The sequence below is a fragment of the Mauremys reevesii genome, linkage group 27, assembly GCF_016161935.1.
Source record: "Mauremys reevesii isolate NIE-2019 linkage group 27, ASM1616193v1, whole genome shotgun sequence".
NCBI lineage: Eukaryota > Metazoa > Chordata > Testudines > Geoemydidae > Mauremys > Mauremys reevesii.
In genome coordinates this window covers 8,309,147-8,326,894 of record NC_052649.1, presented here as the reverse complement: position 1 = coordinate 8,326,894, position 17,748 = coordinate 8,309,147, and the positions used below count along the sequence as shown (strand labels likewise).

The following is a 17,748-nucleotide window of genomic DNA, read 5'->3' as shown; positions in this document are numbered from 1 at the left end:
GTGCTCCAGCAGCCTTGGGCTGGAAAGGAAATCGCCCGGCTCTCCCCCTCCTGGCGGCCCGAGGTTTGCGCTGCTCATCAATGGAACTTGTTGACTCTGCAGAGAAAAGTCTTTGGGATCAGGAGCTTTTTTAAAAGAATGACTTAAATGAAACGCTGTCTCTTTGCCACCTGTCCTAGGTCACTGTGGAGGCCCCGTGATTGTGCTCCCTAATTGGGTTTGTATAGAAGTCTGGACTAAATTTTTAAAGGCAGGTGCGTATGTTTTGCCTGCAAAATCTCACCCATTTCTAGTCTCGTGACGGTTAAAAGTCCAGATCTGGGATCAGGACTCCTGGGTTCTGTTCCCAGTTAGGGCACTGTCTGGCTGTGTGACCTTGCACTGAACCTTCCTGTTCCTTGGTTTCATGGTGTGTGAAATGCCAATAATGACTCTGAGAGGCTCTCATAGCTGGCTTAGTTCATTCTAGTAAAGTACTTTGAGATCCATGGATGGCAGATGCTGTGGAAAACAGGAATGATAAGAATTGCTGTTTGGCAACAGACCTGTAGTCCATCTTGGCCAGTGCCCTTTCTCCGACCATGGCCAGCACCTGCTGCATTAGAGGAAGGGCCAGAGAACCCCACAGTTATGGGATAACTTGCCCCTAGGGGGAGTTTCCTTCTGAATCTGTCAGCGGGATGTCAGTGCATGCCCTGAAGCAGGGCGGTTAGCTGTACAGCTGGTTGCAAAATGAGTGTATTTCCCTGTGAAAAATTTCAGTGAGAACAAAAATGTGTTTTTCTCAAAAAACGGTCTTTACATTTTTCAGGGTTTTGTTGAAAACCAAAAATGTTAGTTGTCAGCAACCAAAAACTCAAAAACATTGCCAAAACCTGAAAAAAGAGAGATTTTTTAATGAACATTTTTGATGAAAAGAGAAATATTTCTGCCACAATTTCCGTCTAATCAAAAAGCCATTTTCCAGCCAAAAGAAGTTCCAGTGGAAAATTTTCAAGGAGCCCTTTTTATAACCCTTCGGAAGGTCTTTCTTGTCCTAAAGAATCCTTATTCTGATAATTCTGGATGTTCTTGTTACCCATAGAAATGTCCTCTGCTTTTCTGAATCCTGCTAAACTCTTGAGCTCAGTGGTAACCTGTGGCAACAAGTTCTATGGACTAAGTGTGCATTGCGCGAAGGAAACCCCCTTTTTTTCCTTTAACTTTTTGTGGTCAGCAGGGACTGTGTAAAATTTAAAAATCTCTCACTTTTCAGCTGCCATTAAAATGCTGAGTTCGGCTTCTAGTTTGAAAGTTGTTTTTATTTATTGGACATGGTTTTTTATTATAACTCCATGCATGAGAGGGAGGATAAAGTTTCAGCTTTAACACAACTGCTTGTTCCCAAATGTAAAGGGTCTTTTGTGCTGAGCCTGCAAAGACAAACCAAAATAAAAAGAATTTTGTTAAGAATAAAAATTGATGCCATTTTTGGCTCTGCACTGCTGCACAGCAAAGATACTGCCCTCCGCGCTGTTTAAGAGTCGCCAGATACAAGCTTGCAATAGTTTTCCTTCCTCTGCCTTAATAGAATCATTTTATTTCCTTTTAATGCCAAAAAAGTATAAATAGGGGGTGGGGGGGGCTTTGTAAGAAAAATATAACAGAGGATTTTGAGCCAATGGTTCCTCCCTTTGGTAAAACTCCTCCCAACATTTGTATGCAGCAGAGATTCCAATACGTAGGAGCTGGGGAAAACGAGTTTGTTTTACTTTAACGATTGTGTTTAGTTTGGGGAATCTCCACAGTGAGCCCAGAAGGTTAGTGGAGTCAGTTCTCAGCCGGCTGTGCTGCAAATGATTTGATGGGAACAAGCTGAACTAGAGGCAAAAAGAAGAGGCGACAGCAGCAAGATTAGAGGACACTGAGGAGATGGATCCTATTGCGGTCGCTGCCTCCCAGGCCTTTGGTGCAGAGTTTACTGTCCAGCATTGTAAGGGTCATTTGAGTTAGCTCAGGCCAAATATGTAAGTTTTCTGTATTAAGCAGACAGGCAAAAGAACTGCAAAGTCAGTAATATTATAGAAATGTTTTCCTGACAAATTTAAATAATAAAATAGGTTTGTGTTGAGCCCTCCCTCTGCTGGAGTATGAACCCAAACCTACCCGGTGCCGCGCTGCCATGTGGAAATCAGCAAACGCCACGGGCTGGGCTAGTTTCACTAAGGTGCTTAGATGGTAAACTCTGACTTAGACACTAAGGTGCTGGGGCAGGGGCTGTCTCTGTTCTGCGTGTGTCCAGCACAGTCAGCCCTGGGCTGTAACCGGAGCTCCTGTGATAATACAAATAATCATCCTCCAAAACTCGAGTCAAGGGGACTCTTGGGTTCTTCTCCAGCTAGCCCAGACCTCACTAGAGGCCGGTCTGAATATCAAAAACTTGGATTTTTAAAAGGTGGCAGATTATAGGAAACTAGCACAATGACTTTTAGCTTTGCAAGGAGCACAAGCTCAGCATCTCAGAGACGCAGCACCCACCGAGACACTGAACTACGCGGCCAGAGTTTCCTAAGCTCCCACGGTGAGACTTTCGGGCCCAGCTCCACGCTCTCTGCTCTCAGGTCATTTACAAATCTGGCCTCTGATTCTGGGGCTGAAATGAGAGATGAGCAGGTCTGAAAATCGGGCGGGGACAGCACAGCGGGTGCTTGGGCCCCTCTGAAATAGAAGAGACTTTCTCAGAGCAGTGCTGCTCAGTGCGCAGGTTAGCGCGTCTTGTTCAGTCCAGGTTCAGGCTCCTACCTGGGAGTGCGGTGGCCAGTCAGTTTCTGTCAATCTCCTGGTCAGGCAGGAATCCAGTTAATTGGAGCCACGTGTCTGTTGTGCTTCTCATGGCCTGCATCCCAGGGAGCTCTCCAGAACAATAAAATTAACAGCTCCGATGATTATGTGGGAGCCAGGTGAAATTGGCCTGTGTTAAGCTTGGGTTTAAGCCCTGAGCGTGTGTTGGCCTCGGGAGCTGCCAGAGGCCGGGATTCCAGATCTGAAGAATGTAGTGGCTGTAAAAGTTCTGTACCCGGGATGGGGGCGGGGAGCGGCTGATCCTCGGGAGTCCCCCGGGAGCCGAGTGTCAGCGCAGGATCTCCCAGCGTGACTCGCTCGCACACAGAGCTCAAGCTCACCCTGGTGATCCCCTGGAAATACCCTCCGAGGGCCCAGGGTTTCCAGCGCAGCCTTTAGCTCTGGGTGGTGAGTGCGTGTGACGGGTGCCCCTCTGTCTGCTACCGAGCAGCAGCAGCAGACGCTGTGGCTCCAGTCCCTGGCATGTCCCCTAAGAGGGGGTTCCACGGAGCCCTGTGAGTCCTGGGGAGGCTCCTGCCTGGCTTTTGGAAGAAGAACATGGAGACGAGCTGCTCGGATTCCTAAATCCCCAGGAAGATCAGCGGTTATTTGCCCTTGGGAGCACGAGGCTCCTTCCTCATTTCCCCTTATCGCCCTCCCCAGCCAGTCACCAGGACAACCCTTTCTACTGCACAGGGCAGGCCTGGGAGTCCCAAGGGAGCCTCTCACCTCTCCATGGACCCTGAAATGTCATTTCCCCAACACCACCAGCCTCTGGTCCTGTCTGGGGAGCACCGTGGGTCCCCACCTGCAGAGGAGGCTCCATGGCCCTGTCCAAACACACCGGAAGAGACAGTCGCTGCCCTACAGACCAGACACACCGGGGCTGGGCGGTGACTTGCCAAGGGCATGTGCGAGGTCAGTGGCAGTCCTGCCCTGGAGCACACCACTTCTCAGTCAGCGAGACACCAGTCCTGCAACTGAACCTAAGGGGCTCCTGTGACACTGGTGCGTCCTTTAAGTGGCTTCCGTTGTTGGCTTCCTGGCATCAGCTTTTGGTTTGGGGTACAGAAAACAACCCCCTTTTTAAAAAACAACAACAACGTGATTCTCTTTTTCAACAGGCCTGTTTCCCCCCGGCTGGGATGCTCCAGCGTAATCTGCAGGTATGTCTGGCTCTGCGGAGCATGCTTCCTGGGGCTGTCCTGCTTCCTTTGCAGTTCAGGGTTTGTGCCTGTTCCTCTGACATTCGATTAGCAGGTATGTCATTCTGTTCTGCTTTGTGTATTCCTCTCTGATAACCCGGCTTGTCCTTGACCGCGCTGATGGTGAATTACAGCAGCCAAGTCCAATCGGATTTTGTGAAATTTGAACATGCGGCTTGCACATTCCTTGCAATTCCCTTTATTTACCTCCCTGGCAGCCCCAGAAAAGTGAAGCTCCGTGGCACAGTGAATGCTGATTCCTGTGACAGTGGCTGGTTTCGGTATTGCATGTGCTGCTCCAGCGTGTTCACATCCAACTCTCTACACACCAAAAATCTCACAACACGATACCGTGCAAATGGTCCGCCAAACAAAGTGACACCTGGTCTGGGTCTTAATGGGTTTCCTGAAGTGCTCAGGAGAGGGAGGGTTTTGGTTTGATTCAGAAATTCCTGCACACAGGCTTGGCAAATATATCGTGAAACCATCCATAGATGGGAAAAGTGGCAATGAAATTATTGCATTAGATTAATAATGCTTGGAGATTGTGGCTTTCAAATGGGACGAGAGACAGTATGTCCAGTGGTTACAGCAGGGGCGATGTTAGGCAGCTCTCCTGGGGATTGTATTCCTGCTGTTGATTGGCTGTAGGGGCTTGATTAAGTCACATTGCCGCTCCAGGCCTCAGTTTCCCCACCTGCAAGATGTGGGTAATACTTGCTTATCCCTGAGGGTTAATGAATGTTTGAAGAGCCCTTTAAAGGGGAGAAAGACTGTGCCAGAACTGCAGGAACGCTCCCTCCTGGCCTCATCTCCTGCTTTTTGGAGAGCGGAGGAAGGCTAAGCCGTAATTGTCAAGTTCCTGACAGGTAATGCAAGGTTTGAGATCCATTAGAGAGTCTGTAATTATTTATAGGGAGAGAAAATCCTGCATTGTAAAATCAGATAGCATAGCAAATAAATGCTCTGGTGATGGAGAGAGGGTTCTTAAAAAATAAAGTAATTTATAATCACGGATACCCAGCAGCGCAGCGGCTCCGCACTTTAATCTGGGCTCTGGCCCTGATCCTGCAATCAGATCCTAGTGCAGGATCGGGGCCTCTTTGTTCCCCTTAGGCAGAACAAGATCCATGTCACAGAGTCACCTGGGCAAATTCTAGTCCCCATTGACTTCAGTAGAGGTTACACCAATGTTCCCGAGAGCAAGATTTGCTCAATAGATGCTGAAGCGAGACATAACCCGGCTGGGTCATCCCTTCCATCTCCCAGCTAACGCAGGACTGTCCCTGCCCTGATTCCCCAAACTCAGCTCTCCTGGGGAGTGACCCACTTCGAAAGCCAGTGGGAGCTGGTCTCTTTGAGCAGCCTGAGCCATCCCTTTCCACTGGGGGGTCGAGCTGTTTTGTCTTGGCACCGATCTGTAGCAACCGTCTAAAAGCTGGTGTGTGAGCTCCATGTACTGTGAGTAGCACTCCTAGCCGGCGTGCCCTGGGATAACACCTCGCTGCCCAGCTCCTTGGCTTCCTCAGGCATTGGCAAGAGCTTTGAGCTCCTCTGAGCAGTGTTGTGCAGAGCACAGACGTGTTCTCTTGGGGGCAGGAACCGTGTCTTCTGGGCATTTATACTGTGTCCAGCACAACCCGGCCCTGCCTCAGGGTGGGAGGAGCTGCTGCTGCACTATCAAACACAGGTTTTTCCACTTTAAAAAGATGTTGAGCTTAGCAAAAGCCCCATCACGGCAGCGAAGAAATCTCTGCCTGGGGGGTGCCCTGCAGTCCGTTTGCTGCCAATGCCGTTCCCAGCAGCCAAGCTGCTGCTTAAACTCTAGCACCTTCTGGTGGTGGTGTTTTTTTAAAAAATGTAACAAAACAATGCAACACAATTGCTTGTGTCCCCCTCCCCAGCAGCCAGTGACTGGCTGGTGAATTCTGCCCCCCGCCCATGCGCCCAATGCCATCATTTACACTAGGCTAACAATAAATCACAGCTCTGCCAGCCAAGGCGGCTTTGTAGAGCTCAGCATGGCTGGCTTGCAGCTCTTGCCAATTGTGTCCCTTAGGCCTGTCACCGTGGCTAAAGTTCTGGTTGGGGGTTTTGGTTTCTTGCTGCTGCCCAGAGCTGGGGTACTTGAGAGCATTGTCCCTGTGCCCTGAGGGGAAGAGAAAATCGCAGAGGGTGGGGACCCAAGCAGTGTCAGTTCTCAGGGATGCAGCACACTGTATGTTACGCAAGCCTTCCCCCCCTCCAAAAATACCAGCCCCGTCTCCTTCCTCCCCTCCGGGCTCGGTCGGACCCCGCTGCGTTCCCAGCCACTTCTGCTGCGGGAGGGAAACACCTGCTTCGCTTCCAGTTTCGGCAGAAAATAGAGGAAATTGCGACATCCTTTGGGGAACTGAGGACCATGTCGCCCTGTCTCTTCTCGCCAAGAGGGGCCATGCCCAGTGGCTTCAGAGAAAGTGAAGGAAGCCTGCGGCAATGAAATAACCTGCCCCCAGGGGAAGTTTCTTCCTGACCTCCATCAATCAGGGGTTGACCTGAAACAGGAGCGTTTATATCAACCCAGAACTGGTGGGTGTTTGGTTTTAAATCCTTATAAATTAAAGCTCTGGATGGTCTCGTTATCCATATCAATCTCCAGTTCTTTCTGGACTCCTGCTAAGTTCTTGGTCTCAGTGAGGACTGGTGGCGGTGAGTTCCAAAGGCCAATCAGGTGTTGGGTAACTAATAAAACAGGGAATGTGGCAGCATCCTGAAGGTCGTGGATTCTGATGTGTTCCACTCCCGCCCCCGCTAGCTCCCTGTTCGGGGCGCCCTTGAGCTGCCTGGCATGAAGCAGGAGTGGCCGCATGGAGGCCTGTAGGCCGTCCCCGGCCTCGTCTGGGGCCCTTGGCTACGCTCGTGTTGAATTCAGAAGGGCACATCCCTCGTGGGGCAGGGGCCTGAGTGCTCCGCACGGGTCTGAAGGGGAGGGGGGCAGGATGGCCCCTGGCTGGCTGGGGGGCATGTTGCTCCCCAGGACCTGGGGGGGGGTGTTGGTTTCCTGTGGCCCCCCTTTCCCCAGGAGACACCCCCCAGGCAGGACAGAGGGGCCTGAGCCGCTCTGCCTGCTGCTGGGGGCAGGTGCAGCAAGCTGGGCTGGGGCCTGGGAACCCCCCTTGTGAGCCCAGGATCCGCCCCCCTCCAGGCAGCTCGGCTCTGGACCCATGGGGTGGAGAGCCCCGGGGGGGGGGCGCAGGGTGCAGGCCGGGGGCGCTGATGTGCAACCAGCGGAGCGAGCCACGTGCAGCGGGGAGGGGGCAGGCGGCCGGCACCGCCCTGGAGAACCAGCTGCTCCCCCCACGCCTCCTTCCCCCGGGCGCGCGCGCGCGCTCCCCCGGCCCCAGCGCCCTCTCGAGAGCGAGCGGCGGCGGGCGCGCGCGGGGAGCTTGTTGCCCGGAGCGGTGCAGGCGGCACAGCTGAGCGGCTGGGCAGGTGAGCGGGGACCGGGGGGCTGGGCTGGGCAGGGGGGGGGCGGCCGGGCCTCTGCCTGGTGCACCCCCCCCCCGACAGGAGCAGCAGCTGTGCGTAGGGCGGTGCGCTGGAAAGGGCAGCGCTGATTCATTAATTAAACTAATGAGCATTAGGGAGAGTTCTCGGGGGGGCAGGGGCAGGGCAGGGACGGGACGGGGGGGCTAGTTGTTGCCGCGGCGGAAGCTGAGGGGAAGGGGCTCTGTGCGGGCAGCGTGCGCCCCGATCTCAGCAGGACAGGAGAGAAGTGAACTAGGGCAGCCGGAGATCCCGCCTGAGCTCCAGCCCCCCGCGCTCTCCCGGGCTGCTGCGGCTCACCTGGCGCGCCCCGGAGAGCCGGGGCATCAGAGTCAGCGGTGAGAGGAAGGTGGGTTGTGTGTATGTGTAAATCCGGATTGCAGGTGGGGCATGTCCGTGGGGCAGGGCCCAGGCGGCCGGCACAGGGCGAGGGATGCTGAGCCGGGATGGTGATGTGGGACCCTTCCCATTCTGTGCTTTCGAGCCATTTGCTCAGCAAACAAGGGGCTGGGGCTGGGGCTGGAGAAACAGGCGTGATTCGGCTTCCTCACACGCTGGCGCAAGCCAGGAGATGGAGCTGCTCCATCTGGAGTCAGAGGTGTCAGGCTGAGCGAGGCCGGGAGACCAGAATCGGGTCCATTGTCCGCAAATCAGCCCTCTGGCTGCGTCGGGTTGTTTTCCTGCTTTATTGTCGCTTCCTGTTTTGTTTGCATTTTGCAGCTGGAAATATCCAAGGTCCCCAGGAAACGGGAGTTTGTAGGCGTCTCGCTACATTGAGACACCTCCACCCTCCCCAGCTCCTTCCACCCCTAACCCTGCAAACTTTCACTCTTCTAAGGAAACAAACTTTTGCAATCTCAGCATGTTTGAATGAATCCAGCCTCCTTAAAGATCACTGCTGGGTTGCTTGGTCTTTTATTTCTACGTGTGTGAGATGCCCATGAGGGGAGAACAAACTTTATTCCTATTTTTCTTTCTTTTACAAAGTGTGAATTTTGCAGAGAAACCTGCTTTGAAGAACTTAAAATAAAACATATTGGGTTCTTTAGACCCCCTTTCTTGTTGCGCTGGGTGAGTAATTCATTTCAAGAACCATTTATCTTCAAAAAAGGGCGGTTAGTTGGTGACGTCTGTGCAGTCTGGATTTTATTGCTGTGATAACAACTCCCATGTCCTGGGTTATAGTAGCAAAGTTGTCAGCCTGCTGCAGTAAGTATGCAAAGTCATGTAATCTACGTACCCTGCAGTTCGGTGGCTGGCTGGGAGGGTGCTCCCATCAGTAGATTTCATTCAGTAATGGAATGGTTTCGGTAGAAAATCAAGCCTCGGCTTTCTGGCTCTCTCCACAAGGGGTACTCAGCTTTTAAAGAAAAAGCCTTTTGCTGAGTCCTTATGAAAGCGTTTTCTGTGAGTGATTTAGGTAACGAGTGGGGCATTGCTTCGGCCTGCGTATGTGTGGATTTCCCATTATGAACCAAATGTGATTCTAGCCTGTTAACTTCGGTGATCAGCAATTACTTAGTCCCATGAGTGTCACTCCTGTCCAGAAGATTTCTGACCCGCTTGTCCTCCAATATGTTGTTCAGTTCATTCTATTACTCACTCGATAGCTGCGTAGTTACTGCTGTGAATTTTCCTGGGGATTGTGCGAGTGGTGGGGCTGGAAATCTTTTCCTTTTCCTGAACAGTAAATCCTAAGTATCTTAAAAAGAAGCTCCATGTCTATGATTTATCTTTGGCAGAACACCCGGGCAGAACTGTCAGCACTTAATGCCAAACGTATTACAGTCAAATGGGAAAAATGAATCCTTTCACCGAATCTGAACACAGAGCTTGATGGGGTTGTGCAGCTGAGTTTTTTGTTTTGTTTTTCCCAGAGACAGAAATTCAACCTTTATCTTAAATACATCAACTTTTAACAAGCAAAATGGGGTGAAATCTCTGGTTCTGGGTTCAAGTGAGGTCTATTGGCCTGGTTTCCCAGCATGGGAGGCTGTGTTAGGGGGCTTATGGGGAGACATTTACACCAGGCAGAGGGTTAGCGAAATATCTGTGCACCACTTAACGCCTCTGATGACCTGAGCCTGCCAAGTCTTATGCCTGTGCTTAACCTAACGCACCGTGTGTCACCCCTCCGAAGCTGATGGGGCTGGTTGCATTGCGTAAAGTTAGGCATGTGAGTAAGTCTTTGCAGGATTGGAGCATTGGCGACTTACGTAATTATCGGCCTGGTGCTTGGTATCTGCACAGGGTTAATTTCACCCTAGGTACTGATCTGAGCATCTAAGTGTGTGGTTTGGATAGTCTGTATAAGCTTCCATGCTTGCAAATGGGGCGCGGTCTCTTAAAATAGCCGTGCGCTGCTGGAAAGTGGTGCTAGATGGAGGAGGCATGAAACAGACGAGTCTGTGTCCTCGTTTTCCAGCTTGCTCATGTGTTTCTTCACCAAATAACATCAGTCAATTGCACAATCGTTTATTTTTTTATGAGTGGCTGCAGGTGCTTTCAGGTGGAGCCGTCCAGCCAAGTGGTGGCTCTGTTTGTCTAGCACAGTTCTATGGGGTACTGAGAACAGAACATTACGTTTACCGTGAAATGTAACTGTCTGGATGATAAAATTCGAATGTCCGGCCTGGAATGCCATTGAATTTAGCAATGGGCTCAGGGCATTTTGTTTTCTGTACATATATTTAAAATAAATACTCTTATGCTTTCAAATAGGAGAAAAAATAGAGGTCTTCAGGGTGAAATTTTATAGGATAGTTAAATTACACTGGGCTATAATTAGTAGGTGAGGATGCACTTGTAAAAAATGACGTAGCTGTTCTAATTGCATCCTGATGCATTGGCCTGAGCACGCCTCAGCTCCTTCGCTAGCTCAAGTGATGGTTTTGCGCTGGCAAGGTTCTTAACTCCAGATGTTCAGAAATTATGGGATTGGCTTAGAAAGCGCGAGATCAAAAAATGTTGGGTGGCCGAGTTCTAATTTCTGAGCCTTTAGCAGGTCGCACTTTTCTCTGTGCCCACAAGGGCCAGAAACGTTCTTTTACAGTGAAAACTGAGAGTCTCCCATACCACATGACTCCTGGAGCTGGGGCCTTGACACCGAATAGTTTGAGACCCAATAAAATCATGACAGCTTCTGCTTCTTATGAAGTTATGAGCAAAATTCCCATTCATATTGGTGGGAGCAGCATTGTGCTGTAAAGGTTAAACCCATTGGCGGTGAGGTCCTGTATTTATTGCCTTTGCTTGGCATACGTCCCTCCCCCCTTGCATTTTGCCCTTTCCTTTCGAAGCAGCGTGTCTTGGGAAGCAGCTGTTTTACGCCATGTCCAGCCCGTCTTGTTTAGGTTCCTTTGTTAAAGTCATCACACAACACACGAGCGTTTGAGGGTTGTTTTGGTTTGAACATATGCGATCAGCGCACAATGCAGTTAAGCTTGGAGGGCTGGTTCTGCTTTTCCCTCTGCGTCCAAATGGCCCAGTTCAATCTGCTGGGAACAGAACAACAGGGGATTTTCCCTGCCCCCTTATTTTTGGATGGCTTCTGCCCTGTAAACTGACTCTCAAGGCTCTTTTGCAGAGCTAAATAATAACCAGCAGCAGAAAGGAGAACGAAAATGGCCGAGTCCAGGCCGAGGAGGCTGGGTCAGAAGCCGGACATTGGAAAGAAGGAGGCTCTTGTGCCTGCCGTGGCGATCAGGGCCGGGAATGTGCTGGTGTTGCGCTCCCAGGCCAAGGAGCGTTTTAAAACGGGAGATTTATTAAGCTTAGGATCAAAGACAGACTAATAAGCTGGCACAAGCCCTGTGGCTGCCCCGTCCTTTGGGGGCACACGCTAGTCAGCTGCTACAACCAGGGCCAGCCCCACTGACCCCCTGAACGGACTGTCAGTGCTTAAAGGGGCAGGGCACCGGTCACTAACCTGACCTCCCCTGATGCGTGCCGTCCTCGCACGGATCAGTGTGCCCGCTTGGGGGTCTGCACAGGCGGGGGGATCCCATTGCAGGCTCGGAGCCTTGGTCCCAACTCCAGCAAAGCTGGGGGTGGGGACCTGGGTTAGGTTTTGCAGACTCGAGTGTTGTGGCCTGCGGTTGAATCTTGGTGAACCGAAAGGGACCCTTTCAGCAAGACGGTGCTAGAACATTGGTTAAGCGGCGGGGGGGCTGCGGCTGGGAGGACGGGTTTATTTATCTCGCTCTGCAGTGCTCTCCTGGGGCTGCCCAGTTCAGATGGTGATAATGTGTGTGGGTCCTGCTGGGATTCTTTCCGCCCCCGTGAGCTTGGGATGTCTTGGTCTTTTTTCCTGACCTTCCTTCCTTCCTGGGGGATCGTTCCGTAACCTCAGCCAGCAAAGCTCTAGCCAGGCCCAGTTCTAGCCGGGACCCGCCGCCGAAGTGCCCCAAAGACCCATGGTGGGGGGTCCTTCCGCCTGGGGGCCCCACGCCGCCGAAGTGTCCCGAAAACCCACAGCTGGGGGTCCTTCCGCCCGGGGCCCCATGCCGCCGAAGACCCCAGGCCCCCTGAATCCTCTGGACGGCCCTGGGGCAGGTGCAGAGCGGACTTCTCCTTCCCCAGCGTGAGCGCCAGAGCCGGCTCCAGGCACCAGCGCAGCAAGCAGGTGCTTGGGGCGGCCAACGGGAGGGGTGGCATGGCCGGCTCTTCGGCAGCGGATCCCCCAGTCCCTCTTGGAGGGAAGGACTTGCCCCCGAATTGCTGCCGAAGAATGATCGCGAGTTTTGTAGGGTTTTTTTTTTTTTTTTTGCTGCTTGGAACAGCAAAACCACTGGAGCCGGCCCTGGCTCTACCGAAATGGTAGCTTTGGTTTTGTGACACTGGTGTGTCTTCTGTGCGTAGATCCGCACTGACGTGCAGCCAGATTCTGATCTCCGGCATGTGGATGTAATTCTGGAGTAACTGCACTGAGGTTGATAGTTTACTTCTCCCTGTTTATTCCCACACACCTGAGATCGGATTTGAACTGACAACTCAGGCGTCCTGAGGCTTAATTCTTAAGGGTGAAACCTTGGCCCCCTTGAAGTCAGCGGCAAAACTCCCCCTGACCTCAGTAGGGCCTGGATTGCTCCCTAAATGGTTACATGAATGTTTTGCTAAGGGGCTCTCGTTATAAAGTATTCCTAACGGCACTAATGATACAGCAAGTAGCAACCACACAAAATGAACACGCTTGCTGCTAACTTATTGCCTGCAAAGGGACACTAGATGCTGTGGCTAGAATTTGAAATATAGCTACCCCATGAGAAAGATCTGCATTTCTTGGATTCTTTCCTTCTTTTGCCTTTAATTTATTCTTGCAGCCCTGGGGATGTATCTCTATCTATATTTTTAAAAGCGTCCCGTGTACTGTCAGCCTGCCTCAGTAAACCAAGGCGTATGTTCAACCCTTCTCTACACTGGACCGAAAGCCCTGACAGCGTTGCTTTGCATTGCCTTTTGCTTTGATTTGCTTTTAGTTCTGAACAGTCACCTGTGTCTCAACATATGATTTGTTATTTTTTTTTAGCTAACGAAGAATCCCATGGAGCTGTTTTTCTGGCACTGCCGCCGTTTGGCGTTTGCATACCTTGAGCCCACTGTTCCACAGGCTCTTCATCATTTCGTGGCAAAGTAAAAAATGCAAAATGTGCAGCCTGGGGCGGAGGAACAAAGCCCACGAGGGTCTTTGTCAATTTAGAACTAACACTGTGATGTACAAAGGCTGTTTTCTTTGTCTGATGTTCTTAGATTGCATCCAAAATAGTGTTATAATTTATACGTCAAGGAGCCCCTCTCAAGAATTACATCTGTGCTCTCAAGGAAATTTGCTCCATGGCTGCATGGTAACAAGTGCTCATTTTTTACAGGCCCCACAACAATTTACTTGTGAGTCGTTTAAAAAAAAAATAAATCTGTATATTGCAGGAGCCTCCCGGAGTCTTGGGAGGCTGCAAAGGCCAGCTGTAGAGACATGCCGAAATTACTGTCGTGCACTGGGAAATTCCTCGTTCCTGTGTCCCTGCAGGTAAAGCTTGCCTCGAGTTCTCGCGGCAGGATGCCACAGGGGCAGTACTCGCCTCTCTGAATTTGCTTGGTCCATATTCAGGTGTTGCAATGTTTTCTAAATCCCAGTGATCTCCTTGTGTTTGTCCCTCGTTCCTTTCGCCTCCAGACCTGAAGGTTCTGACAGTAGCAGGCCCTGGTGCAATGGCACTGTCCAGCTAGTCAATATCCCACGTTATGTCGCAGGAGGACAGACGAGTGGTCCTTCCAGGCTGGTATCCTGCTTTCTGGCGCATCAGCACAGGCCAGTAGCCGCTGCCAGACACGATGCTTGTGCTGCATGACGCAGAAGAGACCCAAACTCTTTCAACCCTCCTCAGTGTGCAATTAAGCAATTAAGGAGGAATTAATTTTCCAGAATCCCACGGGCCTCACAGGCTCAGTGTGTGGGAGGAAGGGGCCTCTCATGCTAAAAGAGAGGAAGGAAGGCGCGGTCGTTAGAGCTCTGTCCTGGGGTTTAGGGGGCTTGAGTTCAGTTCCCTGCTCCTGCAGACTCCCCGTGACCTTGGGCTAGGCTCTGTGTGCCTCAGTTCCCCATCTGCGTGATGGCCCTGCCCTGCCTGATGGAGGAGCTACAGTGCCAGGGGCAGATGTTGTGTAGCACAGTGGGGCTGGGGGTTGCCTGGTGCTACCACAATACAAACGATACATAATACAGAAATGATTGAAGGCGAAGTCCCACTCCCGCGTACATCGCTGCGAGCATCCTCCACTCTCCTCGCTTCATCAGCAAGTCACGTCCAGGCAAAAGGCTGGAAGGTGGGTACGGGGGAGGAAGGAGTGGAACTGTAGCAATACTAGTAACTGGGGTCCTGTAGGGTGGGTTGCTGCTGTTAACTTCCTGGAAAGCATCCCAGCTCTGGGAGCCGCTCAGAGTTCAAACTTGGTGGCAGCTGCGCAGCCCAGGTGGAGGTGAGGCTGGTACCCGCCGTGGGCATCTCTGGAAAGGCAGAAAGGAAGGGGCAGTTTGCTAAACCGGAGATCAGCCTGGAACTTTAAACTGCATTGGAACAAATTTGCTCTGGTTTGAAAAGGAGAATGTTCCCGTCTCGATTTCCCTGCCCTAATTATGGGAACTCTCTTAAAACTAGTTGATAATGGGAACTTTTTCTAGGTTAAGTTTTAATGTTAATCTATTTTCCCCCCCCCCCCCGCCCCTCCCAGTCTATCTCAGTGCTGAGAGCTGCTGCTGCCCCTTTGGTATGAATGTATAAAAAGGCTAATGTGATCCTGTTGGTGCAGTGGTGGTATGTGAAGGCATAAGTGAGTATGTTATTTCCTAGCTGGGTTCCTTTTACCAGTGGGTCTTGGAGGAATTAAACCAAACTAGTTTTTGCTCAGTTTGGCTCCATGGTCAGTCTTAAATTTTGTACTTCCCAGGGTATGGAATTTGGATCTGAAGCGATGCTTGTTTTATTCACAAGGAGCAGCAGAGGGGTGGAGGGCAGAGAGGAGGGAAAGCCGCTTAGGGAGGGTGAAAAGACATGGGTCCTTTTTGGTTTTGCAAGTCTCAATTTGCTGAGCAAGCTGACTGCTGCGTTTCCCTGCCCTGGCTGGCAATTTATTAAGGACAGTCTGGCCAAGCTGTTCCCAACAATTTGGGGCACTTCCGTTTTTAGGTCCCCAACTTGGGATGTCTTCAAGGGGCCTGGATTTCAAGGGGTGGGTGCTCAGCATCTACTGGAAAAGCCACATGACCCCCAAAATCGTGAATCACTCTTGGAACCCTCGATTCCTCCTTTATCGGAGGTTGGGGATGGAGAACGGGCAGCTCCCTGGCAGGGCGCAGCGTCCGGTGCTGCTCGTGGGCACCTCTCTTTCAGATAGCGGTGTAGCTCCCTGAGGTGGCAGGTCAGTGTCTCTGGCTGTATTCAGGTCCCCAGACAGCTTCTGCGGTGGCGCTCTTCCGAGCAGAGCAGGGTTGAAGCTGGCCGGTGTTGTGATGGGAGATGTTGGGGTTTGAATAGGGGACGTCTTTCCCGCTGCGTCAGTGCTGAATGGAAAGTTTCAGGCCAGTTTTAGAGGATGCTCTATTGGTGTCTGTCACCTGTCATGGAAATCTGACACCTGGGAACACTTAGGTTCCCTGTGTGCTTTTCCTAAGAGCAGGGTGTTAACTCTGAGAGCACCCCGCTCCCACCACACTAGCAGGGATCTTTGGACATTCAGAGAGCTGGCTGGGGCTTTGTCTGGACTGTGCTAATTGGCTGCTTGCTCTGACCATCACCCCATCTTCAGTCCCTGCCTGCCCCCTTCATCCCTTGTCTCTCTCTGTCAATCATCATTTAACAGAATTCCTTCAGACAGAGGGGTCTGTCCTGGCATCAGCAACCACTCTGGGTGGTGCTTCCCACATGAGTGTCCCTCCTCGCTGCCCACTTGGAAGGAGAGAAGTTCCCTGGAATGAGTTCACAGGCTAGATGTCAAGGAGGACTCTGAGCATTTAATGAGGATGAGAAAAATCAACCCTGCAGAGCCCTAGCAGGCTTGTCAGGGGGCAGTAACCGATCACCCAGCACTAGATGCAGCCGCAGGTGAACTTCAAACACTTCGTTAACCCACAGGCCTTTCTGTGAAGCAGAAGTTCTGTTGAAAGGGTAAATGTGAGTTTTAGGTTGAAAAGAGCCGCAGAGTTGCTCTGCTAATTAGCATTTCATGTGATCACTGAAACCTGGGAACTTTCAGAGAGTTGCAAAGTCTTGATTCTCATCATCTGAGTGACTGGATTAGAATGCACAGCACTGATAAATAAAGGAAATAGGGAGGAGGCTGGCGCCAGGGGAGATGTGGTCTCTTCAGGAGCAAAGTCTCCCGTAGATGCTGGTTCGCTCTGGAAAGCCCTTAAATTCAGTCCAGGGACTAAGGTGGCGAGTGCTGGTCACAGAGTGCTGCCACGAAGGGGGTGCCTGCACTGCGAACCCTGGGCCGCTTAGCCTTGCTAGAGGCATCTGAGAGAGGGAGTGTGGCCCTGCTCAGAGCGTCATTGTTCGCCTTGGTGAAAAGCCGCAGCAAGGGATCAGCGTCTGCCCTGTCCCCGTTCTGAGGAGCTCAAGCCCCCGAGCTGCAGCTCGTCATCTCTTGGAATCAACCCCGTTTTAGAGGACGTCGCTGCTTCATTCTCCTTGGTTCCTGTCCTGTGAGGAAACCAGCGTGACTGCTCCACGGGTGACCCAGCGGGACAGTGTCTTCCTCATGCGCAGCATTAAGAGGTGGGTGCTGGGATCACGGAATGGCGGCCTCGGGGATAATCTGCAGCCGTCCTTGGCGGAGCACCACGGCTTGTTTTCTGTGGCTTGTGCAGGAGGGTCCCTACTCGCCATTGCACTCTGAATGGGCTGGCTTGACGGTGCTGCGCTCCGAAGCCTTTTCCCCGGGGCACCAGCGTTAGTTCCTTGACTTGTATGAAAAACGCCATCATGACCATGTCAGTCAATAACCATGAATGCTCAGGACCTGGTCTTTACATCTCCTCTGAAGGACAGCACCTGCAGTCAGCCCTCCCTTCACTGCTGGGCTTTGGCCCAGTTGGGATTTAGACATTTACGCTCTTCCCGGGCACCAGAGCAACCCCCAGGGCCAACGCAGGAGTGCCGACTGCTGAACCATCTAATGCACGGCTCTAGCGACCTCGCTGAGCTCATGAGATCCAACAGGATCCCACCATGAAGTGCCCTGGCTGGAGGCCGTCAAATGACAGAGTTTATGTTGCTGTAATTGCATGCACTGTGCGTGCCCGACAAACGTGCACGTGATCTCAGGAGGGGTTGCACGAGTGATTTAAAGTTCTGGATGTGACCCTGTCTCAGTGGCCCCATCCACATAACTTCCCTTGGATATTTGAGCCTGTGAGTAATTACTGGCACCTGACGTTGCAGAGAGCTCTGGCATGTTGGTCCCTGGATGACTTTGCTTCTGTAATTCGTTGCAAGTGCAGGCTGTAATTCATGGGTGTGTCATGTTAGCAAGAGGAATAATTGAAGACGAAGTCCCACTCCCGCGTACATCGCTGCGAGCATCCTCCACTCTCCTCGCTTCATCAGCAAGTCACGTCAAGGCAAAAGGCTGGAAGGTGGGTACGGGGGAGGAAGGAGTGGAACTGTAGCAATTAGAGATGTAAAAAACCCATTCCCCTGTC

General features: G+C 51.8%; 1 protein-coding gene across 2 annotated transcripts in view; it reads left to right on the top strand.

The window, feature by feature from the left end:
- Nucleotides 1-7,421: 7,421 nt before the first annotated feature.
- LOC120392089 (zinc finger protein 385C-like) overlaps nt 7,422-17,748 on the top strand; it is a 186,582-nt gene continuing 176,255 nt past the window's right edge. Inside the window, exons 1-2 of one of the 2 annotated variants that reach the window (XM_039516478.1) lie at nt 7,456-7,496; nt 13,476-13,575. The gene's annotated coding sequence lies outside the window, so the exon portion shown is untranslated. Of the gene's footprint in view, nt 7,497-13,475; nt 13,576-17,748 lie in introns of both variants that reach the window. The other variant, XM_039516477.1, reaches the window with a different exon arrangement.